The 26,600-nt window shown below is 44.1% G+C and overlaps 1 protein-coding gene across 4 annotated transcripts in view; it reads left to right on the top strand.

Annotated features, from left to right (window-relative positions):
• osbpl5 (oxysterol binding protein-like 5) overlaps positions 1–26,600 on the top strand; it is a 325,895-nt gene that overhangs the window by 138,740 nt on the left and 160,555 nt on the right. Inside the window, exon 1 of one of the 4 annotated variants that reach the window (XM_039736906.1) lies at positions 96–438. The exons of the other annotated variants lie outside the window; for them this stretch is intronic. The gene's annotated coding sequence lies outside the window, so the exon portion shown is untranslated. Of the gene's footprint in view, positions 1–95; positions 439–26,600 lie in introns of those variants that run through there. 4 annotated transcript variants of the gene reach the window in all.

Consider the following 26,600-nt stretch of genomic DNA (forward strand, 5'->3'; position numbering starts at 1 on the left):
TCCTTCTCTCTATCTCTCTCTCTCCCCCCCCCCCCTCTCTCTCTCCCTCTCTCTCTCTCTCTCTCTCTCTCTCTCTCTCTCCCTCTCCCTACTGCTTTGCCTTTTGGCTCCTTTGACGGCTCCTAATCTAACTACAGATTTACAGTCGCTCTCCTGGAGTCGTGCCTGCTCTCATTGTGTTTATTTATAACATCGGTTGTCCCACGTTCGCCAGCCTCTCCGTCCACATCTGTTTAAACTCCGCCAGCTTTGTGGAGCAGCAGCAGACTCCTCGCTCATTTGTTGAAGTTGACTTCTCTGCCGGTGCTTCCGATTTGTTTCCCCGGTGCCCGTTTTCCGCTGCAATCGCCCTCAGACCTGCCAGCTGAGCAGTTAAAGTGCGGACGTCACGCCAGATGTGCTGTCTGTAGTGGACCCCCGGAGCAGCCCCGCTTTGAGGTGAGCTGGCGTTTGTCGAGACTGGTATTTCTGTTCCGCGTCTTTGCCATTCGTCCAAACTTTATGACCTGGATGATGAATGTTCGGATAAGAGCGAAGGCAAGAGTGTGTGGAAATGTTAAAGTAATGAAAGAAAACGTGAAGGGCAGGCACCCGGTGCAACAGCCTACACGCAGTGTAGTAAATATCAGACTTGGCAGCGTCGATCCCCGCTAAGATGGGGCACTATAGCGCTTATCGTCAATCTCGGGTTGCATCGATCAAAGTAGCACTTCACTTTCAGAAGGAAGGAAATGTGCAACTGTGGACGTTTACAAGATTAGCAGTCTAATGTTTAAATGGTAGAAAATAGTGCACCTGGGTGGCGCAGTGGTTAGTGCCACCACCTTATAGCTCAAAGAACTCGAGTCTGGATAAAGGTTTACGTTCTTCCAATATGGATGTGGAGTTCTGTCCTTCACTAGTTCAATTATCACTCATACTTTGGGTACATTGAGGTCGGGGTTGATTGTGATTCTAACTGGGCACACAATCAGCAAGCACAGGTGTTTACATGAGTGTGCCCACCACAAGAGTGGCATTTAATTCTGGACTGAGTAAATGTACTGTATGCACTGTGTGTGTTTGTATATGGACCGATCTATACACATGCATGCATGAATATAGAAATGGATTAAGTAGGATTAACACTTTGATAGATGAATGAGAGATAGAACATTCTGGAACAGTATGCAATGTATTGTGAGTGTCTAAATAGAATTTGTCATTTATGATCACCAGGCGTTGTTCTGAAGCTGTTGTAAAGTAGAATGGGTACAGTTGTAATGAGTAAAGGTGACAGTTCTTTAGATTATTCACAAGACCCGTACTTGAAGAGAACTTACTGATCATGTCTATGATATAAAGTATCTATCTATCTATCTATCTATCTATCTATCTATCTATCTATCTATCTATCTATCTATCTATCTATCTATCTATCTATCTTATATAGTACCTTTCATATCTATCTATCTACTGTAAGATGGCATAATCGCATGCAATTATATAATTATAAATCATCATGTAATTATTGTTAGCATAATTAAAATTATTATTATTCAAATATATAACACAACAGTCTTTAAGTCACTTAGAGCAGCTTAGGTTTGCAGTGGTCCAGAGCCAATCCCTGTAGTGCTAGAAACAAGGCAGGAACCGACCCCTGGAAGGGCACCAGCCAATCACAGAGCTCACCCTCTCAAACATGCCCACCCATTTTGGCACAGGGTCCATTTGGAAGAACCAAATAACCAAATCTGCACCCCTTTAGGGATGTGGGAGGAAAAGCCAAAGGGATGTGCAGAGAACATGCAGGCTGCACACAGGCAATGAGCCGGTGTGGGATTTGAACCCGGAGCCACGAGACAGCAGTGCTAACTACCGCGCCACACTATTACACAATCAACCACTGATTACTTGTAATTAATTATACAGTACTAGCCAACCTGCGGCGTAGCATATGCTGCATAATTGTCAACGTGAACAGTCAACGTGGCTCATAGCTGCATGTGGACTGTAGCACAGAGCAAAGCGAGTGAGGATGTGTTTGGTGACGTGTTGGGGGCGTCACATGAGCAAGCAGTGGGCATACCTTGAGAGTGAGGGTGGACGCGGGAGGAGGGTTAGAGTGGGCGGTCGGGGGTCGTTGTGTGTACCCCATGGTCGGGCGACTTGGCCGATTATATATACAGTGGAACCTCAGTTCATGACCATAATTCATTCCAAAACTCTGGTCATAAACCGATTTGGTCGTGAAATTCCGCCACAGGATTGTATGTAAATACAATTAATCCGTTTCCAGACCTTATGAACTGTATGTAAATATATATATATTTTTTATATAAGTTTTTAAGCACAAATGTAGTTAATTACACCATAGTATGCACAGCATAATAGTAAACTAAATGTAAAAACATTGAATAACACTGAGAAAACCTTGAACAACAGAGAAAACTAACACTGCAAGAGTTTGCGCTATAGCCTTACGACCGCTCACTAAAAACACTTTTTTAATGAGTTTTAAGCAGGGAAAAATGAACATTTGAAAAATCCATAATTTAATAAACAACCAAGAAAAGTAACATTGCAACAATGCACGCGCGCACCTGTGTGTCTCAACCACGCGCCTGTGTGTCTCTCTCTCGCGCGCCTGTGTGTGTCTCTCTCTCGCACGCCTGTGTGTGTGTGTGTGTCTCAACCGCGCGCCTGTGTGTCTCTCTCTCGCACTCCTGTGTGTGTCTCTCTCTCTCGCACGCCTATGTGTGTGTCTCTCTCACGCGCCTGTGTGTGTGTCTCTCTCGCGCCTGTGTGTGTGTGTCTCTCTCGCACGCCTATGTGTGTGTGTCTCACGCGCCTGTGTGTGTGTCTCTCTCGCGCACCTGTGTGTGTCTCTCTCTCTCTCTCTCGTACATGTGTGTGTGTCTCTCTCATGTGGACTGTAGCACAGACGAAAGCGACTGAGGCGACTGTGTTTGGTGAGTTGTTGCGTGCGGGCACATGAGCAGGCAGTTCACATGCCTCGAGAGCGACAGTGGACGCTGAAGGAGGGTTAGAGGTGGCGGGCAGGGCTCTGTCGAGGGTATCCCATGGTCTTAGAGGTGGCGTGCGGGGCTCTCTGTCTTGCTTGCGCTCACTGTCTTGCGTGCCCTTAGTGAATTATATATATAGATAGTGCATTCAGTGATTCAAACGTTGTTCAGAAGAACAGTAAAGTACATAATAATACGGCATTAACATGGATATACGTGTATAAAAGGCACTGAATAACAGAGCGGTAGGTAAAAAAAATAGATAGAGCCAGATAGATACAGTGTAGATGTGTATATATAGTAACACAATAGGCCATATTCAATAGACAGATATGAAAGGCACCATAAGATAGATAGATAGATAGATAAGAAAGACACTATATAACAGATAGATAAATAGATAATCGCACTGTTTAACCAATAGATAGTTGAATAGACAGATATACAAGGTACTACATAACAGACAGGTAGATAGGCATGACAGGCACTATGAGATAGATAGATACATAGAAAAAAAGCACAGTATAACAGATAATCTATATATACAATTCACTAAGGCAAGACAACCATGGAAATCACGCCGGAAGGGGCGTGGATTCACTAAGCCGCCGACAAGTGAGACACCTATGGCACACGCAGGAAGGAGCCACGCCCACCAACTCCAAGACCATTGGATACGACGACAACTCACAGAGCCACGCCCACCAACTCGGACGCGATGACACAGAAAAACCTGCGTCATTTATATTCGTTTGTCGTAGAGGTCACATGCAGCTCCGATCCACGTTGACTGTTAATAGAGGCATGTTTCTCACGGAGGAGAATCGCAATATGCGGCGTGTAAAACTGTTTGCGAGGGGTATCCCATGGGATCCTTAAAACGTTCCTTTACAACTGAGGTTAAAACACAATGAAGTGAGCAGTCTTTTAAAAATGAGTTTTCGGTTACGACACACGACTGCGTGCACTATAGCAAACTGTTTTACACGCTACATACAGCAATTCGCATCCGCGACAAACATGCGTCTTCTTAAATGCTCCTGCACTTTGTACACACCCCCCTCCCACCGTGGTTGGGTGTCTTGGTGGATTATATATAGAAAGGCAGCCAAAACCGCACAGAGCAATGAAAAGTCTACGTGAGTCACAGGTGCATCTGGACTGTACAAAGACGACAACGACTCGAGTGACGAGTTGGAGGTGGGCACATGAGCAGGCAGTGTATACTGAACGAGAAATCAGCAGACTAGCATGACGGAGGGAGCGGAGTGGATGTCCTTCTCCTCTCCTCCCGTTCCACCCTGAGCCGCATGGACGATTGTGTGTTGGTTCGTTCCGTGCATTGGTTAAAACCCAATGAAGGAAGCAGTCTTTAAAAACCAATAAGCCCTGTGCCTCTGTTTCATTACCGTCTCACCTGCTTCACCAATGCAGGCCCCGCAACAGGCGATCTGGCAGCGTCATTCCCATGACCTGCCGGGCAGCCAACCGGGTAACCAAAGTCTTTGGGTTCAGTGGGGAGTATGGTTACAAAGCTGAAACTTAAAGGAATTGACGGAAGGGCACCACCAGGTGTGGAGCCTTTCGCTTCATTTGACTCAACACAGGAAACCTCACCCGGCCCGGACACGGACAGGATTGACAGATTGATAGCTCTTTCTCGATTCTGTGGGTGGTGGTGCATGGCAGTTCTTAGTTGGTGGAGCGATTTGGCTGGTTATTTCCGAAAACGAACGAGACTCCTGTCTGCTAAATAGTTACACGACCAAACAGCGGTCGGCGTCCAAATTCTTAGAGGGACAAGTGGCTTTCAGCCACGTGAGATTGAGCATTAACAGGTCTGTGATGCACTTGTATGTCTGGTACTGCACGCGCGCTACACTGAATGGATCAACGTGTGTCTACCTGGTGCGGGTAGGCCGTTGAACCCCATTCGTGATGGAGACCGTGGCTTCCAATTGTTCCCCACGAACGAGAAATTCCCAGTACGTGCGGGTCATACGCTTGCACTGATTACGTCCCTGCCCTTTGTAAAGCCCCCCATGGTCGGGTGACTTGGTAGATTATATATATAAAAAAAAGCAGCCGGAACCGCAAAGAACAATGAAAAATCAACGTGGAAACCGACTGAGGCGGTGTTTGGAAAATTAACAGTCAACGTGACTCACAGGTGCGTGTGGACTGTACACAGACGAAAGCGACTCAGGTAGGGAGTTGGGGGCGGGCACATAAGCGGGCAGTGCGTACTGAACGAGCGCCATTCAACCCCGTCCTTCGCTTTGGAAGGAGAAAGCGCGACGGCGCTCCTCCGGTTTTCAGTCACGGACAATTGTATGTTGGTTCGTAGCGTGCATTGTTGCAATGTTACTTTTCTTGGTGGTTTATTAAATTACAGATTTTTCAAATGTTTATTTTTTCCTCTGTGCTTAAAAATCATTTAAAAAGCGGCCTGATTATGCGGCGTATGCTACGCCACGGATTGGCTAGTTAGGTATATATGTGTAAGGCGTTGTATAACAGATAGATAAATACACTCACTGGCCACTTTATAAGGTACACCTGTTCAACTTCTTGTTAACACACATATCTAATCAGCCAATCACATGGCAGAAACTCAATGCATTTCAGCATGTAGATAGAATAGAGAAGAAAGGGGACTGAAGTGACTGAATGTGGCCATACGGGCTGGTCTGAGGATTTCAGAAACTGCTGATGTACTGGGATTTTCACACACAACCATCTCTAGGGTTTACAGAGAATGGGCCGAACAAAGGGAAAATATCAGTGAGTGGCAGTTCTCTGGGCAGAATGCCTTGTTGATGCCAGAGGTCAGAGGAGAATGGCCAGACTGGTTTCAACTGATAGAAAGGCAACAGGAACTCAAATAAGCTCTTGTTACAACTGAGGTGTGCAGAAGAGCATCTCTGAACTCACAACACGTCTAACCTTGAGGTAGGTGGGCTACAGCAGCAGGAGACCACAGCGGGTGCCACTCCTGTCAGCTAAGAACAGACAACTGAGGCTACAATTCACACAGCTCACCGAAATTGGACAATAGAAGATTAGAAAAACATTATTTGGAGTGATGAGTCTTGATTTCTGCCGCTACATTCTGATGGCAGGGTCAGAATTTGGAGACAACAACATGAGTGCATGGATCCATCCTGCCTTGTATCATCAGTTCAGGCTGGTATTGGTGGTGTAATGGTGTGGGAGATATTTTCTTGGCACACTTTTGACCCCTTAGTGCCAATTGAGCATCATTTAAACCCCACAGTCTACCTGAGTATTGTTGCTGACCATGTCCGTCCCTTTGTGACCACAGTGTACTCATCTTCTGATGGCTACTTCCAGCATCATCTCAAACTGGTTTCCTGAACATGATGATGAGCTCACTGGACTCAAATGGCCTTCATAGTCACCAGAGGTCTCAATCCAGTAGAGCATCTTTGGGATGTGGTGGAAGAGGAGATTCGCATCATGGATGTGCAGCTGAGAAATCTGCAGTACCCGTGTGATGCTATCATGTCATTATGGACCAAAAACCCTGAGGAATGTTTCCAGCACCTTTTTAAATCAATGCCACAAAGAATTACAGCAGTTCTGTAGCCTAAAGGGGTTCCAACCCAGTACTAGCAAGATGTACAAAACAAACTGGCCGAATTAGCATAGATAAAAGCACTGTATAACAGATACATAGTTGGATAGATAGATATACAAGACACTATATAATACAGAGAGAGAGAGATAGATAGATAGATAGATAGATAGATAGATAGATAGATAGATAGATAGATAGATAGATAGATAGATAGATAGATAGATAGAAAAGTACTGTTGTAACATGGCCACATGATGGAAATGACGTCATTCATGGGAAGACTTATCTAACTACTTGACAATGTGGACGTGGTGCCATGCAGAGCTGGTCAACCTATTAGGTGATGTAGGCGACTGCCTTGAAAGCCACCATTTAAGGGTGCCATTTCTGAATGTTTAGGGGAGTGCACACTGCACACCTCCTCGATTTGTGAGCTCTGATGATACTGTGTGGGAGTTGTTATCTGCTAGTCGCCATTTATGAAAGTAAATGTGTGCACACTCCTTACACCACTTCTTAAAGTCCACGGCAAATACACAAAGGGGCAGCGCTTGTGCTATGAAGGGGCACATGCTCTCCGAACACCGAGGGGGACTGCAGGTTATCTAAATCCACCCGCTATAGACTTTGACACCCTGCAAGGGATCCCCTACTCCTTCAGTCATCAAGCTCTGATGATGCTGAGTGGGCACTTTTACTCTGTAGTCACCCTTTATGAATGTAAATGTGTGTATGCACTATATACCAAGGTGCACGCACTTCTTAAAGTCCAAGGCAAAAACACAAAGGGGAGCCATTGGGTACACGCTCTCTGAACACTGATGGGGCTGCAGATCATCAAAGTCTACCCGCTGTAGTCAATAAGAGATAACATTCACCATCTTGCCTAGGGATCCAAGTGCTCTTTGACTGGCACTGGGGCATCCAAGATGGTGAATTTCAAGGAGAGGCTGGTTACGTGGGTGCCAGAATGATGGACGAAGGGCTGAATCTGATACCACAGATCAACAAAACCTTTGAAACGCATCTGCTCATCATGTGGATCCCCCACTTAGAAGAACATTACACAATCGCCCTTCACTGCTTTTGGTCAAAGGCTCAGATGCTCCACCTTCTCCTTTTCCTCCTGTTCAAGTCAGTAACAGCAGACATAACTCTTCTTCCATCAGCAGAGTCCCACATCCTCTGCCGTGATGACACTGACCAAACCCTGTCACTTATTGACTAGGACAGGGGTGTCCAAACTTTTTACACTGAGGTCCACATACAGAAAAATATACAAAGGGTTGGGCCTCCCACTAGAGGTGCGGTATACTGCCTCACCTCCTGTGTAGTAAGCTAGCAAAATCAATCAAATATCGGTAAATTATGCTTCATAATTGAATATGCTTAAAGAAAAAATAGCATCGCAGCTCTTCTTTAATGGGTTTCCGTTTATTGTATTACAAAAAGGTAAGTTGGGTGGTTGAAATGCAAAGGACATCACAGAGATGGCTGCCAGTCATTTTGGTTCTCAATCTGCTTTTGTTCAGATTTGCTCACATATGTATGTTGAGCCGAACATCTTGATGTTTCTTTTTGCGTGGCGTCTCATCAGAGGACCTAAATGTGTTCTAAATTCACCGTTGCAATTCCACAAGTCATACTCATTCAATACAAATACAAATGAAAGTTTAGAGTGGTGTATAAAAACGGATTTCAATTTAGACCTTAAGTGAAATATTTAGTTGTTTCTAAAAGCTTTTAATTCTGGTGCTTTGATGAAATTTAATACAGACTGTTCAACAATAGGATAACAAGATAAACAAAAGAATATTTTATTTAAGATCAAAATTTAGTTGTCTCTTTCAGACCTTTCAGCTCTGGCATTGGTCTTCCGTTATTTATCCCTTTCTGATTTTACTGAAAGTCCGGTTTTCGGAAATTTTTAAGCTTAGATATACAGGGTGGTCCGGATCTAATTATGCAGATCCAGATCGTCTGGATGACTTTGCTTTATGCGGGGACGATTTCAGTTTGGCGTGAAGACGATTCTTCATGTCATCAGTTCGCACACTTCTTGATGGTCTGGAATTTTTCGGGTGATTTTCTATGTAATAAACTTAATAAGTTATAGCATAATGAAAATTGCATAATAATAAGATCTGGACCATCCTATAAAATCTTCCATTTTGGCAGTCAGTTGGAACAAAAAATAAAAATAAGCGGCCCACTGCAGTGCACTTGACTCTCTGATATCGTTAACTTATTGGTGCCTCTGCGTAGAAGAACAGCAGCAACGAGCACCTGTTGGGCTCACATGCGCCCCCTTCAGGGAGGCACATTGCTGTCTGCCTCACTCACCTTGTGCCTTTTCACTGCGGTTTTATGTCCGATCAGCAAGACTAAATATGTCACACATATTCATAAAGATATTAGCCAGACTGTGGAAAGTCGCGGTGTATAGAAACGTGTCTGCAAACCTTAGGTCGACGGCAACAGACACGTGCCAATTGTGTACATCAACCCCGTGTGTTTGGGAGAGTGCAGTCCGAGGGGAGGTGAGGCTCGTCGCTGCCGCACTTCACTTTTCTCCCCTGTATCTGAACAGGAAATGCACAAATTTAGCGATTTTGACTATATAAGTGATGAAAATTATTGGAATCACACAGAAAACAAATTTATACCACAGACCAGTGGACAAATTTATTTTATGTTATCATTGTTAGTTTTTTTTTTTTCATTTTTCATGAGAGCCTCACCTGCTGACCCCTGACCGCACGTCCCTGCTTCAAAAAAGTCCTTGCCCGTTGTTGTTCCCTTTATACTCCGAAGATCAAGTAGCTCCTCCGTAATGTAAAAGTTATCGTCAAAACACCGCCAAAAAATCAACAGCCGTGTGGTGTCTGTGACATTTGTGCTTTCATCACATGCAATTGAATAAAAATCAAAAGAACAAGCTTTATCTGACGCTTGATGTTTTAAGTTAGCTAGCTGACAAATCTTCAATTCGCCGCACAACTGCGTTTCTGGACAAGCGAACATTGTTGAATTCCTGCATTTTCTCCGGGCACATTATTCCTGCTACTTTAGTGAGGTGCTGTTTTATGAAGTCACCATCTGAGATGGGTTTCCTGTGTGGGGTAGTGAGTTGCGCTACCTCGTAACTGGCTAATGTGGCATTTTCTTGTGTTTTGTTAGCACGGAAAAAATCCTGTTGTTGAGCTGGCAGACTAGCTGCCATTTGCTTAACTTTGTGTTTTCGCTCGTCCCCAGTGTGGGACGTGTAGGTTGGATGTTTGGTTTCGTAGTGTCTATTCATTTACCCACCGTGTCTGAAATTTTCTGCACTCACTTGCTATTGTGCGTTTCTTTGGTTCTGCCATTTTTAGTCACCCATAGCAAAATTGTTCTTTGGTTGCACTTGTTTGTGAAGACGCGGCCTTGATCAAGACAGTAGCTCCGCCGTATGCTAAACCTAAGAAGTACAATACAGTTAAGAACAAGTTTCGGTGTGGGCCATATTTCATTATACTTTTAGAATTTCCTGTGTGACAATTAAAAATGGACCACGGGCTGCAGCTGGATCACGGGCCATAGTTTGGACACCAATGAACTAGGAGAAAATCAACACGCCAATTTAACGGGCTGCAGCCAGTAAAGATCTATTTTGGCCGCTTAATGCACACACGCTTTGCACAGTTAAGTGTAAGCCAGGCTTTATATTTTTATTAATGGAGAAATTCCCAAGTGGAATAAGACCAGGCTGGATAAGAGTGAGATGAATTGGAAGGGGTGTCTCAAAATGGAGAATGAACCCCTAGAGGCGAAGGTGGACACACCGACCAAAGGCAGGCAGCAGACTGCCCTAAATGTGAGCAACTGCCGGCAAACCGGAGACGCAATGTTTTCCAATAAGACCCCGACATCAGAGGATGTGGCACCTTCCTTCAAAAGATCGCTTTCTTTAGTGGATGTTTGCATTAGCAGAAGTGAACCCCAAGCTATTTTTCACACTGCTTAAGACTTCAGAGCAGCAAGAAATGCTGTTGAACTTAACAAATCAGGGACGCGGTTTGTAATTGCAGTATAGTATAGTACAGGGGTCACCAGCACGTCGTCTCGCGAGCTACCGGTAGCTCACAACCCCTTTCCAAGTAGCTCGCCAAAGGGTTAATGAATCCTACATAAATTTGAAAACTTGATTAGTCAAATTAGGGGTGGGCAATCTTTCTAAAAAAATCATATCACGATCCTTTTAACACAGAATCACGATCCACAATCTGAATTGCCAGCTATCTTTTCAATGTGGCACACACTTAAGAGAATATCTGAACTCAAACTCATCAAGACCTCAGTAACACTTTATTTTTAAATATCAAACAAAGTTGAATTCAATTGTTCTCTCGTTCACTAGCTAAGCGGAGTTAAGGCATACGCCCTTCGGCCCGTGGCGTGGATCTCGGATTCGCGCAAATAAATCGATTACCGCAAGCGAAATGAGAAAAGTCACAAAATCAACCGGAATGTTCAAGCAAATTATCTAAAAAAACCTGATCTAAATCCGTTAAGCAGTGTGAAAAGCGGACAGACATGTGGACATTGGATTTTATATATTATATATTAGTAAACCTTCAAAATAAAGTGCAGTTAAAGTCTCAACAGCATTTCTGGAGCTTAGTAGAGCCAGATAACTAGAAGAATCTTCAGCAAGCAGCTCTGAAAATGTCTGCTTTGTTTGGATCTCCATACGTCTGTGAGTCTGACATGAATGTCATGAAATCAAAGTTCAGAACAAGGCTGACAGACGAACATTTAAATGACTCCATAAGAGTGAACCTCAGTGGCTCCACTCCACCATACACCTCAGTGCCAGTCATCTGACGAACTAAACAACACATCACACATGCAACTGGACCTGTGAATAAAGGGACACAGTGACATGGAACCAAATGACAAATGAAGAAGTCATATCTGTTGTGGCGAGTGGCTGGGACTGCTACCCAGCCGGAATACCCAGGAGGACCGGAGGAGGGGGCGACTACCCTGGTGGCTTTGGGGCCCGTGGTCACCGCCAGGGGTCACCCCAATGCTTGAGGAGCCCTGGCCCTCAGCACTTCTGCCACACCTGGAAGTGCTGGGGGGAAGAGGACCAGGGACACCTGGAGTGCTTCAGGGTGCACAGCTGGCACTTCGGCCACACTGGGAAGTGTCGGCGGAGGCTTATCTGGAAGCTCCTGGAGCCTATCCGGGTGTGGATAAAAGGGGCCACCTCCCTCCATTCGGGGGCTTGAGCCGGAAGCAGAGAGAGTCGAAGCTCGGGAGGAGAGGCAAAGAGGCTTTGTTTTGACAGCATTCATGTTTTAATTCATTAGTGTGAGATACACCAGAAAACGCATGCAGACATACAAAATGCACTTCCAGGTGAACTAAATATTTTTTGTGATGTTTGAATGCAAAATGTGACTTGTGGACACCAACATTTTGTAAATGTTCAGGCAAAAAAAGTTTATTCGGTTTGTTTGGGTTGAAATAAACGATGAGAATAAATGTTAGAAAACACGAGTAGGCCATTTTCATTTTGTAAAAGTAGCTCTCAGGGGAAAAAACGTTGGAGACCCCTGATGTAGAGTTTAATAGAGCAACATATCATCATTTATTGAATACTCAAACGCTGCTACTTCATCACGGAGGAAAATTTTGCAGAATGTGATCATTCAAGACGATGCAATGCTGACATCAGGGTATGGCATTAGGGTGAAGTTGATTTAATTAACGCTGCCTACAGATTTGGACAAATGTGTGAATCCCCTTACGGCTCATTGAAAAAGTGCCATCTGCCTCCTGAAAAGTGACAAAATGAAAAGCAGGTGTCCCCTGTGTTCCTGCATGGCTTTGACGTGTCATCGAGTAAAGCCAAGCAAGTGTGACAAGACATCAAGTGTTGCTTATTCTGTAAAGATATTCGAAAATGGTCTGGACACATTTGTTGGGACCCCCTAGAAAACATCACAAATAATTCATTTTTTTCAAACTGGCTGTTTTCTTGAATTCGTATTCCACATGTCTTCAATCGTGCAATCGGTCATTCGGGCTCTTTAACAGGTGAAAAGACGTCACTCTGCGTTTTGGTGTCACGGTGTGTCCCACACTGAACACAGACCAGGGAGTGCTAAGAAGAGAGTCGTCTGAGGAGATCAGAATGACAGGCATGTGAAAGGCAAAAGCTAGAAGACCATCATCTCCAAGCAGCCTGATGTTCCTGTGACAGCATTATAAATATTATGAAGAAGTTTAAGGCCCATGGGACCTCTCTGGATGCAACGGCAAGAAGAAAAATCAACCTCAGAATGGAAAGGATAGAGAAAATGGCAGACAAAAAGCCAAGGACTGCTTCCAAAGAGATACCAGCTGAACTCCAAGGTCGAGGTCCATCAGTGTCTGAGCACACCAAGCGCTGCTTTTTAAGTGACAGTGGGCTCAGTGGACAAAGACCCAGGAGGACTCCGCTTTTGAAAGAAAAACATAAAGAAGCCAGACTGGAATTTTCTAAAATGCATAAAGCCACAATGCTCCTGGGAGAACGTCCTTTGGAGAGATGAGACACAACTGGAGCTTTTTGGCAAGTTACATCAGCTCTGTGTCTATAGACGAAAATATGAAACTTTCAAAGAAAAGAACACCAGACCTACTGTGAAACATGGAGGGGTCTCGGTAATGTTTTGGGGCTGCTTTGCTGCATCTGGCACGAGGTGCATTGAGTCTGTGCAGAGAATGATGAAATTTCAAGACCATCAAGACATTCTGGAGTGAAACATCCTGCCCAGGGTCAGGAAGCTCTGTCTTAGTCGCAGCTCATGGATCCTCCAACAGGGTAAAGAACCAAACATTGGGTTATTCTGAAGTGGCCTCCTATGAACACTGATTTGAATCCCATTGATCACCTATGGAAAGAACTGAGACATGAACTCTGGAGAAGACCCCCGTCAAACCTGAAACAGCTGGAGCAGTTGCTGAGGACGTTTGGGCCAAACGGCCTGTGGACAGGAGCAGAAGTCTCACGGAGACCTCCAGGAATCACTTGTGTGCAGCGATTGCAAACTTTGTGCAACAAAATAATTAGGTGAAGGGTCCCATCATTTTGTCCACGTTATTTTCATTTGTGTTATTATTTGAAATATTCTCTTAAATCAAAACTCTAAAGCAAAATTTGATTTTGATTGAATATGGAATAAACAACGATGAGGGCCAATTACTTTGTCAGTTTCAGGTTATTTCAGAGACATTTGGTTGTTCTCTTATTACGTAGAGGGCTACCAGCAAAGTTGTGCAGGTCTGTTTGTTGCCAGTGCTCTAAACTATCTCCTTAACTTCTCATCGAGTCTTAACTACAGTAGTTTATTCTTGACACTTAAAGAAGAAAAATAGTGTGGCCAGCTGAAGTTGGTATCTGCATCGTGTATGTGTGTGCGCCGACAGTCTACAGTCGTGGCCAAAAGTTCTGAGAATGACCCAAGTGTTGGTTTTCACAAAGTCTGCTGCCTCAGTGTTTTTAGATCTTTGTGTCAGAACTTTCTATGGTATAATGGAGTAGAATTACAAGCATTTCATAAGTTTCAAAGGCTTTTATTGACAATGACATGAAGTTCATGCTCATAGTCAATCTCTGCAGTGTTAGCTCTTATTTCGTTTTCAAGACCTCTGCAATTCGTCCTGGCAGGCTGTCAATCAACTTCTGGGCCCAATCCTGACTGATGGCAGCTGCCGATTCCTGCATAATCAATGCTTGGAGTTTGTCAGAATTTGAAGGTTTTTGTTTGCACACCAGCCTCTTGGGGATTGGCCACAAGTTCTTAATGGGGAGTTTCCTGGCCATGGACTCCAAATTTCGATGTTTTGTTTAGTTGTCACTTTTGCCTTATGGCCCGGTGCTCCATCATGCTGGTCACCAAACTGTTCTTGGATGGTTGGGAGAAGTTGCTCTCGGAAGATGTTTTGGTCCCATTCTTTATGCAGGGCCCCACTAGGCATTCTACCTAACATAAATGTTGTCGTCATTGTATTCAGGGCCTAAAACGACTCTTTAAAACTCTATGTCACGCATGTATATCCTTAGGGCCCATTCGAGGTATATAATAACCTGCTGGGGCAAAAGGGGGCACTATCACTATCATTGTCTTCTCCTTTTCTCCTCACAGTGCCGAGAAACCACCCGGTAAGGCCACAAGACCCCATCCCATCTGGTACCCTGTCCATAAAAGGCATCATTTGCTAGACGGATGAACCGCTAGATGGAGCTCCCATTAAAGAGGCCCAAGAGAGTTTTACTTTCTCTTTGTGGACCCTAAAACCCTTGGCCATTTCACACTAAGGGGGCGTTATTTTTGTTTATTTTTCATTTGTATCAAACAGGATGGCCCGGTTAGTGTCCCAAATTTGTCTTGTCATTCCTACACCCGGCCATTGCTATTAAAAAGTGTGGATTCAATGTCTGCCACCTCATATAACTGCATTCTGTTATCACCGTGATGTTTTTAGTACGACTCACTGTTACATAACGTGAGAACTGACTCGTGGAAGTAACTAAAAAAGTAGAACATTCAAATCACTTAACTCTGCCCCTGAATGCTCCTGAAGGTTCTGCCATGTGAACATTTTCTACTTTGTTTCTTCTTTGTATATTTATTGGCAGCACGGTGGCGCAGTGGGTAGTGCTGCTGCCTTGTATTTAGGAGACCTGGGTTTGCTTCCCGGGTACTCCCTGCGTGGAGTTTGCATGTTCTCCCTGTGTCTGTGTGGGTTTCCTCACACAGTCCATAAGATATGCAAGTTAGGTGCATTGGTGATCCTAAAATGTCCCAGGTGTGTGCTTGGTGTGTGTGTGTGTGTGCCCTGCGGTGGGCTGGTGCCCTGCCCAGGGTTTGTTTCCTGCCCTGTGCTCTGTGTTGGCTGGGATTGGCTCCAGCAGACCCCCGTGACCCTGTAGTTAGGATTTAGCGGGTTGGATAATGGATAGATGGATATAAATTTTGATAAATAAAGTAAATGATTTTCTAACTCTGGACTCAATGGCCTTTGTTTGCAGTTGAGGGCACCCATTTCACTGACAGCGGCTTGTTAACTTGCAGGCTAACCTTTTACTGTAGTAACCCCGCCTACATGGATGCCCCACCCAGAAGGCGTGGCCAAGAAACCAGTAGCTGAGAAGTAAAGTCCACAAAAATCAGGTCATGAAAAGCCCTGCTGAGGTCCAATGGCAAGCAAAGGATGGCAGTCGAGATGAGAGTGTGTCTGCTTCAGCACTCTTCCCTTTGCCATTCTCTCCCTCCGTGTTGAGGTCAGGAAACAGAATCCATCTGATGTCCATCTCCCCCTTCCACGTGATGCTTCAGATTGAACTTTGTAGTCGCAAAGGCTCTTTTGTGCAGATACTGACAGAAGCAGATTTTTGTCTCCCCCTCCCTCTCCCCCATCTCGGAGATCATGGCCTAACATTCCTTTGCAAACCACAGAAAAACTGCACAGATCCTTCTCTCGGCCGCTGCTGTCTGGTAACGGGCCAAACAGACGACAAAACACCCTGGGATAGGAGAGAGGGGGGAAAAAAATGGAGTAACCAGAGAGAAAGTAACAAAGACACTCAGAGAACATTTAAACTCTATGACAGCAGAATGCCAGCTTGACCAGTTTCTGAGAGGGGTCTTCATGTTTCTCCCTGTTAGGATTCCGCTTCCTTGAATGTCTTGTTGCTTTCAACTTGCCTTTTTTTTGCCATTTCCTTCATTGATTGCTTTGGTGTAGATCTATAAAACGTGGAGCACCTACTGTCGTAGTCAGGTCTGTCTGTCTGTCCCATTTTGTTAAGATTCAGTACATTTATTCTTCAAGGGGCACTTGTTACAAATCTTCAAAAACAGCCCACCGTACAAAAACACATGGGTTACGTTTATTAACATACAGTGGATTCAGAAGGCATTCTGGCTCATGCACGTTTTATTGTGCTGCAGCTTTAATTTCCAATGGATACCATTGTCCATTTTCTCTTATCAATTTACATTAAGTAACCCATAATGACAAGAGAAAACATGGACTCAGAATCATCTGCAAATTTGTTAAAAATCCAAAACTGAACAATCTCATTCAAACTCACTAATTCAGAACTTGGTAGAAGCCCCTTTGGCTGCAATTCCAGCTTCAAGTCTTCTTGGTAAGTCTATACAAGCTTGGCAAACCTAGATTTAAGCAGTTGATCCCATTCTTTGCTGGCTCCGTTTGATTGGATGGGGAGAGTCTGTTAACTGCCATCTTCAGGTCTCTCCACAGATGTTCTAAGAGTTTTAAGCCAGGGCCGCTCAAGGACACTCAGAGACTCTACCATAAACGCCTGATTGATGCCATGCTGCTGGACTGCTTGTCCTTCCAATAGGTTTTCCTACCTCAGCAAAGGACTTCTGACTCTCTGTAAGACTGGCCATTGGGTTCTTAGTCGCCTCCCTGACCAAGGCCCTTCTTGCCTGGTTGCTCATTATCCCCAGCTAGCCAATTTCCTGGTGGTTCCAAAATTCTTCCATTTCACAATAATTGAAGCTACTGTGCTCCTGGGAATGCTCACAGCTTCAGAGATGGTTTTATCTCCTTGGTCAGATCTATGCCTCACCACAATTTGATTATGGAGGCTTGGTTTTTGTCCCGACTTGTAGTGTGAATTGCTGGACCTTCTATACACAGGTACACATGTGCCATTCTAAATGACGTTCGATTGATTTTTGTGGCCACAAGTGGACTCCACTCAAGTTCTAGAAACGTCTCAATGACAATTAAACCAAACAGGATTCCCTTCGACTACAATCTGGAGTGCCATGGCAAAGGGTCTGAATACTAATATGAAATGAGAGATTTCAGTTTTTGATTTTTAATAAATTAGGGGACCTTTCTAAAAGCATCAGAGCTGAGAGAAAGGAGCAGGCAGAGATGAGGAAGGTGGCACAGCTGGTGCAGGAGACGACCCCACCTGATAGCCTGGGACGAGGATGCCTGTCCATGTGGGGATTTTGTTACAGTCTGTGTTCTCCCTATGATCATCCCTCCTTACTGTTTCTGCCACTATTGACATCATTTTGCACTTTCTTGGGCATGTTCAGATTTGGGATTGACACCAAGTTGGCGCTGTTCTCTCGAGATGTGCAGCTAACATGACAAAGTCAGCCTACTGAGGGGAGCGTGCCTGTCTTTATCAGTTCCCTTTATTTATGTTATTCTTCAACAGTGGGGTGCACTGAAGCATTTCTGCCCAGTTCAGTAGGTTTCTGTCCTAAAATGAGAGATTAAATTTATCGCTCGACACATGCAGGGTTAATGTGCACTTATAGTTGTGGCCAAAAGTTTTGAGAAAGACACCAATATAAATTTTCACAAAGTTTGCTGCCTCGGTTTTTATGATGGCAATTGGCATCTACTCCAGAATGTTCTGAAGTGTGGTCAGATGAATTTAATTGCAAAGTCTTTGCCACGAAGATGAACTTAATCCCAACAAACCCATTTCCACCGCATGTCAGCCCTGTCACAAAAGGACCGTCATTGCTTTGAACAAAAAGGGCTTCCCAGGCGAGGCTATTGCGTACATATCCTGTACAACTCTTACGTACGTCTCTGCCACTCCCAACTTCCTCATACAATACCACAGCTCCTCTTGAGGCACCCTATCATATGCTTTCTGCAGGTCCACAAAGACGCAATGCAACTCCTTCTGGCCTCCTCTAAACTTCTCCATCAACATCCTCAGAGCAAACATCGCATCTGTGGTGCTCTTTCTTGTCATGAAACCATCCTGCTGCTCACTAATCATCACCTCACTCCTTAACCGAGCTTCCACTACTCTTTCCCATAACTTCATGCTGTGGCTCATCGATTTTATCCCCCTGTAGTTACTGCAGTCCTGCACATCCCCCTTATTCTTAAATATCGGCACCAGTTCACTTCTTCTCCACTCCTCAAGCATCCTCTCACTTTACAAGATTCCATTAAACAATCTGGTTAAAAACTCCACTGCCATCTCTCCTAAACACCTCCATGCTCCCACGGATATGTCATCTGGTCCAACGGCCTTTCCATTGTTCATCCTCTTCATAGCTGTCCTTACTCCTAATCCGTTGCACTTCCTGATTCACGATCTCCATATCATCTAACCTCTTCTCTCTCTCTCGTTCTCTTCATTCATCAGCCTCTCAACGTACTCTTTCCATCTGCTCAACACACTCTCCTTGCTTGTGAGTACATCATTTGTATGAAAATAAGCTATAGAAATAAATGTTGTTGTTGTGGTGGTGGCTCAGTAACGTTCATAGATGGCAGAGATCATCTCAAGCGATGTAAAAATGGTGACCATTAATCTGGTGTTGCTCATTGTTGATGGTCTGTGACTAATTGTAGTTTTAAAGTTCTTAAACATAAAAATGTTCAAAGACGTAACCTGATGGATGATGTAAACTGGAGCAAACTGTCGTGAAATTCAGAAGATATAAAAAATGTACCTGCATACTAATAATCAATGCAGTAGGTGTTTATTGAATTGGAGGAGGCTTATGATAGGAGGGCCACATCAAGAGGCCTGGAGGTGCATGAGAGGGAAAGGAGGACCAGAGAAGTGTGTGAGGATTGTCCAGGACATGTATGAGGGAGTAAGGACTTGGGTTAAAAGTGACGTTGTGGTATGTAAAAGAATAGACAGACTACGACTACGAGTTGACCCCATATAATTGGAATTTGAATTTTAATGCGAGTTCTCAGTTGAACTTCCTGAAGTTAGTGGACCTTCTGGTCTTAAGTCCTTCTGGCAGGAAGAGGCAGGTCGAGGTGGATGGACACCACAAGTGAGGTCAGCGGTGTTTTAGCTGTCAGTCGTCCAGTGTACAGAGGGAGGAAGAGAAAAGGCATTAGGAAACAGCGCCAACCCCAGGCGCAGTGGGGAATTACAATAGTTGGAGCCCTTCAGCAGTGTCTTATGCACACGTTTGAGTTTGAGGAGGTCTGCATCAGGGATCTTCTTGAAGTCCCCACCTTTTTGATCTGGGTATGGATGTGCAGACTTGTGGAATAAAAGACCAGTCCCCCTGGTGCAGGCTTTTTGCTGATGACATTGTCTTGTGTAGCACCAGTAAGGAGGACGTGGAGAGGAGTTTGGAAAAATGGAGAAGAGCTTTGGAAGACAGAGGATTACAGATAAATTGGAAGAAGACAAAATATATGAGGGTAAACGAAGATCAGGATTCAGAAGTTGCTGTGCTGGAGGAGCTTTTGAAAAGAGTGGAGAAGTATAACTATCTAGGATCAGTGGTAGCCCAAGAAGGAAATTAGATGCAGCGGTAGAGTGCAGTGTGGAGGGAATAATGGGAAGAAAGGATCAGGAGTATCATGTGATCAAAGAATTAAGGTGAAGGTTAAAGGTGAGGTTTTTAACACAGTCGTAAAGACCAGCAATGATGTAAGGAGCTGAGATATGGACAGTAAAGGGAGTGCAGGAGAAGAAGTTGGAAGTGGCAGAAATGAGAATGCTGAGATGGATGTGTGGAGTTATGAAAAAAAGGACAGAATAAGAAATGAGACAATCAGAGGTACAGCAAAAGTGGGAAGGACATCGAACAAAGTAGACTGAAGTGGTAGGGACATGTGATGAGGAGAAGCAAAGAATATGTGGGCAAAAGAGCAATGAGAATGGACATACAGGAGACGTGAAAGCGAGGGATGCCAAAGCAGACGTAGATGAATAAAGTAAAAGAAGATCTGAAGGAAAAGGTGGCTGAATGGGAGGAGGTGCAGGACCGAGTTGTTTGGAGAAGGCTGATCAAGCACATCGACTCCACATAAAAGTGAGAGAAGATGAAGAGGGACAAGAAGAAGAAGAAGAAGAACTAACCATCAATCCACACTATAGCAGGAAAATTAACACAAATAAGTGTAATGAACATGTAGAAATGTAAAACTCAAACCAATTATTTATCTATTAACAGAAAAAATATAATTCCACTAATTTTGCAGTTAATATACAAAGAAACACATATCCATTTTATTATACAAAGGAACAAATTTTATATAAGAGAAAAGTAACACAACTGACAACAAAAAATGAAAACAATGTGAACCACATAATCTTACATATAAATGTCTACGCGTGGAGGTGTGTGTGTCTGTCTGTCCAACCCCGAAGGGTGAGGCTCAAAGAGCCGGCAAGGCAGCCCCAACTTAATGAGTCGGAGAGAAACTTAGCCACTAATACACAAGCGTGGCAAGCACATCGGCAAAATGAAATCTCCGAGGAGAGAGAAACTCACTTAGCCGCTGATAGACAAGGGGGACAAGGATGTCCACAAAACAAAACCTCTGACTCTGCATTTCAGTTTTTTTTCTGATGATTTCAATGGTTTCTAGGAGCCCGGGTTGCTTACAGCATGGGCTTACACAGCTAGTAGTTAAATAAGTCCACAATTAACATCTATTTATATGTGTTTTCTGTAAACTGAAGCCTATGTTCAAACATATTTGGCATATTACATTTAATATAAAGAAGCCTTATATTGGGATGATTCTGTGGCAGTGCAACCAAGAAGAACTACAAATCCCAGCAGTCAGCAGGAGTTAGCAGGGGCCAATGGAAGACCAGCAAACTTCAGTGGGTAACTAAATGGTCTGAGTGGAGCTGTATTGGACAGATGGTGTTACCGCTATACAAGTCATGGAGAGCGATTTTGTTGCTTGATGCTGACTCGTTTGCAGACTGTGTATCCGCATTTGATGCAATGTGCATGTCTAAGATCTACATATCCTGTGTGGAGCCAACCCGGACACAGACAGGCGGACATTTTGTTCTTCAACCACCACACATGTTTATTTACAAGATTTACCATACTTATGGTCACTAAGACCCAGTCCAATGTGCACAAAACACCCCAACACTCAGTCCTGGCCACAAATGCCTTCTTCGGGCCGCCTCCAGACTCTCTTCTGCCTTGTCCTCCTTCCACCCGACTCTAGCCCTGAATGAATAGAGACGGCCCCTGTTATGCAGTCCCCAGATGAGCCCCAGGTGTTCCTAGCTCTCCGGGTGCCGTCCTAAATCTTCCCCCCAGCACTTCCTGGTGTGGCGGAAGTGCTGGGGTAACAGGTCCCCAAGGCATTGGGGCGCCTCCTGGCAGTGACCACGGGCCCCTACAGGGTGGAGCTTCCATGCCCTGTACCCGTTGCCCCCAGAGCAACCAGGAAGGCGGCCCCCACGTGATCCAGGGTGGGCTTTGACCCTCTTCCGGTCCCTCACGGCATCCCGGCCGGGTCGTTGCCCTTGGCATCCCTGACACCTGGCTGATAACATTCTCCATATTGTGTATTCCATAGTTGTAGATTAAGAGTCTAGTGTTGGGCCAATGGCACTCCCCCTGATTATCCTGGGATATTTTGCACGCTGACCACAAGCCTATTAATAAAGATGTGCCAAGTTAAAAATAATGATTTTAAATATCTGAACAAAAATAAACACATAAAAACCCTGGGTCCTGTAAATGTTTTCTTATTACTATGTAAGAGACACAGCAGTTTTCCTTTGAAGTGCAAAAATCTGGCCAGACACAGCATAATATCTCCAGAAAAATGTTCACTCGAATAGTTTCTGACTTCAGTGGAGAGGCAGCCGTATTAAAGTTTTCAGGGTGGGGGACCACCCGCCTCTATTGCAGAGGTGCCCCACAAACTATGAGCTACGGCAGTGGCTAGGACCTTGCCGGTTTCTTTAGCCATCTCTATGGTTTGCGTTTCTGGACTCCCGTCTCCCAGTAACACACTCCTGCCTGATGCTAAGACTTTGATTATAGCCATCTCCCGAACGTCACAGAACACCATCAGTCTCCCAGACCTCGTCACAGGTGCTGCTTTTCTGTCCTTGATGTTGCTGAGTCACAGGTGGTGACAAACCTCTCATCTGACCAGGGTGATTGAGGAGACAAAGAGAACCTGATCATTAAAATTCAAATTCCCTGCAGTACGCATGTAATGGCTGAGCTTGAAGAGCGGCTCTTGGCCGAGCAGTCACTTTACTAGTGCTGTCCGTGTTTAATGCGATGTTTCTGAATATTGAACAGCTAATTAATCTTTAGGCTCAGAATGCTTGTTTTTGTAAATGCAAATCATTGAAATTTCTTGTTAAGAGTGTCAGGTGAGTTCATTTTGCTGGCCTTTTGTTTTTAAGCCTTTTTTTGCTCCATGTTGTAATGTTTTATAATGCATTATTTTTTTTTATATGCTGCAGGCGTAAACAAGGAAGAATTGTGACATCACTTTTTCCAATATGCCGAATAATTAAATGTACTGTATAACATTTCTTTACACTATCAGGTGTTACTCATCCCTATAATGCCAAGCCCCTCCATTTATTTTGCCATTTAGGATGACTGAATGCAGCTACAGTGTGGCACCAATGGATCCAAATCTTGGTGAAGACCCCTATCACCCACCCCTTCAGTGCCATATATAGTAACTTCTCATTGGGATAAGTCTTTTTGCATTCAGTGTGGCCTCCATGGGCTCTAATTTCAGACAAGAAATCTGTTTTATCTTGTGAGTTTACAAAAGGTAGTTTAACCTGTAAGGTTCTTTTTATATCAGTGGATAAGGTAATACTTATTACGATTTAGGCTGAAGATTGAGGTTTTGTAGCCTTTTCTTGATAGAGAGGCCATTTTGTATACTGTTGTCAGGGTCATGTCCCATGCTTCTAGGGGCGTGGTCTCTGGGGTCGTGACCTTGAATTAATTAACACTAGAATTACCAGAGCCTACGAAAAAACCTATAGATCCGGGCCACCTTAAATCCGTTTGCACCTCTCCGCCAGCGTCCTTTGTCCTTTAAATGTGCCGATAAAGACAAGCTGCAAGCAGCCGGCTATTCCATTCCCCCACTGATTTAGGACGTGCATGAACTTCTCCCAGCTCATGCCTTGATTGATTATCTGGGAGTGAAGTGGAGTTTTAGAGTGGAAATAATAGATTGTTATTTGGAACACACGCATTTCATGTTTGTTCTGTTTCTACAGTAACCTGTGTACACACATTTTTAAAACAGACATGTTTTTCATATTTTAGTAATAAATGACAAAATGTAGGCATAAACTATATAATGTATGAAGCCTGAAGTCCAAAGATCAAGTAAACACTTTCACAAAAGGTTGAAGGAAAAGACAACAGCTTCCGTGGTGTAGCGGTAAGATTTGTAAACTTGTAATCAAGAGTCCCTGGTTCGATCCCGACTCGCTCCTATATTTGCCGTTTTCAGTAGTGAGCTGCTCTTATTGTTAGTATTATACAGTACACACATACGCTTGGTTTGCGTCTGTAACACATGGTGTACATTTATAGGACTTGTAAAAGTTACAGTTTTTTTTCACTTTTATTCTCTCTAAATCACGATCATGACACATACTTAAGGCCCCCCACCCAGGGATCTGACGCTGTTAGTTTTTATTTGAAATTGGGAATAACTGGAGATGTAAGTGGTGTTTTGAGACAGCGGAACGGATGCAACATTATTCATATTATTCATATTCATTCGCATAATATCTTGCGGTTTGTAATCAGTGACCGCGTGTTTTTTTCACCTAATCTTGCCAGTCCCCACATGTTGCTGTATGCTGTTTCTTTTGTACTCCAGGACATGCAGAGGACAGAATAGTTCAGTGCTATATGCAATCATCAGATTCAAATGTTAGAAGTTCACACACACGCAAGGTTGGAATAGCATGGCTGCTTGCTGCTTGTCTTAATTGGCACATTTACAGGACAAAAGACTCTGACGGAGAGGTGAGAACGGATTTCAGGTGGGCCGGTTTTCTGGTAGGCTCTGGTAATTCTAGTGTTAACGACAGCTTCCATAGTGTAGCGGTAAGATCTGCTGATTTATAATCCCGAGGTTGTGAGTTCAAAACTGGCTCCCTGGCAAATTTTGTGGTGGCTCTGAGGCTAGGGATCTGCACTGGCAATTGGAAGGTTGCCCTAAATGCCAATAGGCACTCTGCTCTGTTGGGCCCTTGAGCAAGGTCCTTAACTTGCAATTGTGGAGCGCTTTGAGTAGTGAGAAAAGTACAATATAAATGTAAAGAATTATTATTAGAATTAGGAGATGGGGTAAAAGGTCAGCCTTTTGCGCTGAGCCTTATCCAATTGGCAGATCAAACCTTATTTTCAGCTTTGACTTCTCGTGTGACTACTTTTCATGTCTTGCCTGGTTTTTGACTTCTTGCCTGTTATTTGACTATGAATTTTGCCTCTTGTCTGGGTTTTCATCGCTTTGTTATATTTTTATTTTCATTTGTTTTGCCTTTTGCTCACATCTCCCGGTTTACTCCAAGAAACTGCCGAGTCAGAACAATACTGAAAACGTCTAAAATGTTAGCCTTGAATTACACGGACATCCTGTAATACTTGCCTAATAGGACATTCTCTCATCACTCATTCATAACATGCAGAAATGGCGGGGTTGGCTACCTCAGCGTTAATATCTCACTAATGGCCAAAAACTGGCTACCTCAGTGTCAGTACTTCTGAGCGATGGCAAGGCTGGCCACGTCCACATCAAAACCTTAGCAAGGGCCAAAAGTCACACTGCTCACAAGCCACACTCCTGTGTCAATGACAAACGACTTTAGCAAAAGCCAAGAGATGCGCCAACGTTGAAAGGGCAGCACAAATCTAACAGAATGAGCAACATTCGCACTGGAATAAACATGCAAGACAAACTCCAACAGCGCCTGAAGAACCTCCCATCAGGCTACCTTTATCTTTTGGTTCTTCTGGTTGTTACCTTTGAAAGAGTGCAATGAAAAATAAATCACTCGAACAAGCACACATGGGCAGATGATATTGATAAACGAGGAAAGTTTCAGAGAGATAATATCCAAACTTTAATGTAGTTATTACTGTTAGATAGATAGATAGATAGTTTATTAACCCCTAAGGGGAAATTCACATACTCCAGCAGCAGCATACTGATAAAAAACAATATTAATTAAATAAAATTGCAGGGCAAGTTAAAAAATGCAAGGTGGAGATTGCAAGGCAAGTATAACAGTCAATAACTTTGTATAATAATGTTAGCGTTTACCCCCAGGTAGAAATGAAGAGTCACATAGTGTGGCGGAGGAACGATCTCCTCAGTCTGTCAGTGGAGCAGGACGGTGACAGCAGTCTGTCGCTGAAGCTGCTCCTCTGTCTGGAGATGATCCTGTTCAGTGGATGCAGTGGATTCTCCATGATTGACAGGAGTCTGCTCAGCGCCCGTCGCTCTGCCACAGATGTCAAACTGTCCAGCTCGGTGCCTACAATAGAGCCTGCCTTCGTCACCAGTTTATCCAGGTGTGAGACGTCCTTCTTCTTTATGCTGCCTCCCCAGCACACCACCGCGTAGAAGAGGGCGCTCGCCACAACCGTCTGATAGAACATCTGCAGCATCTTATTGTAGATGTTGAAGGACACCAACCTTCTAAGGAAGTATAGTCGGCTCTGTCCTCTCTTACACAGAGCATCAGTATTGGCAGTCCAGTCCAATTTATCATCCAGCTGCACTCCCAGGTATTTATAGGTCTGTACCCTCTGCACAGTCACCTCTGATGATCACGGGGTCCATGAGGGGCCTGGTCCTCCTAAAATCCACCACCAGCTCCTTGGTTTTGCTGGTGTTCAGCTGTAAGTGGTTTGAGTCACACCATTTAACAAAGTCTTTGATTAGGTTATTACTTGATCACCTGATCAAAGCACCGTGATGTCCCTACATTGATGGATTAAAGGCCAGAAGTCCACATGAACGTCATCATCAAGTCCTTCCATGTGAATCCTGAATACCATGAGGACTGATTGAGATCATTGATGTTAGGTAGAATACCTAGAGGGGGCTGGGTGGTCTTGTGGCCTCGAACCCCAGCAGAATATTTTTTTTTTTGTTTTCTCCAGCCGTCTGGAGTTATTTTTTTTTTCTGTCCT

The sequence above is a fragment of the Polypterus senegalus genome, chromosome 1 (assembly GCF_016835505.1).
Source record: "Polypterus senegalus isolate Bchr_013 chromosome 1, ASM1683550v1, whole genome shotgun sequence".
NCBI lineage: Eukaryota > Metazoa > Chordata > Cladistia > Polypteriformes > Polypteridae > Polypterus > Polypterus senegalus.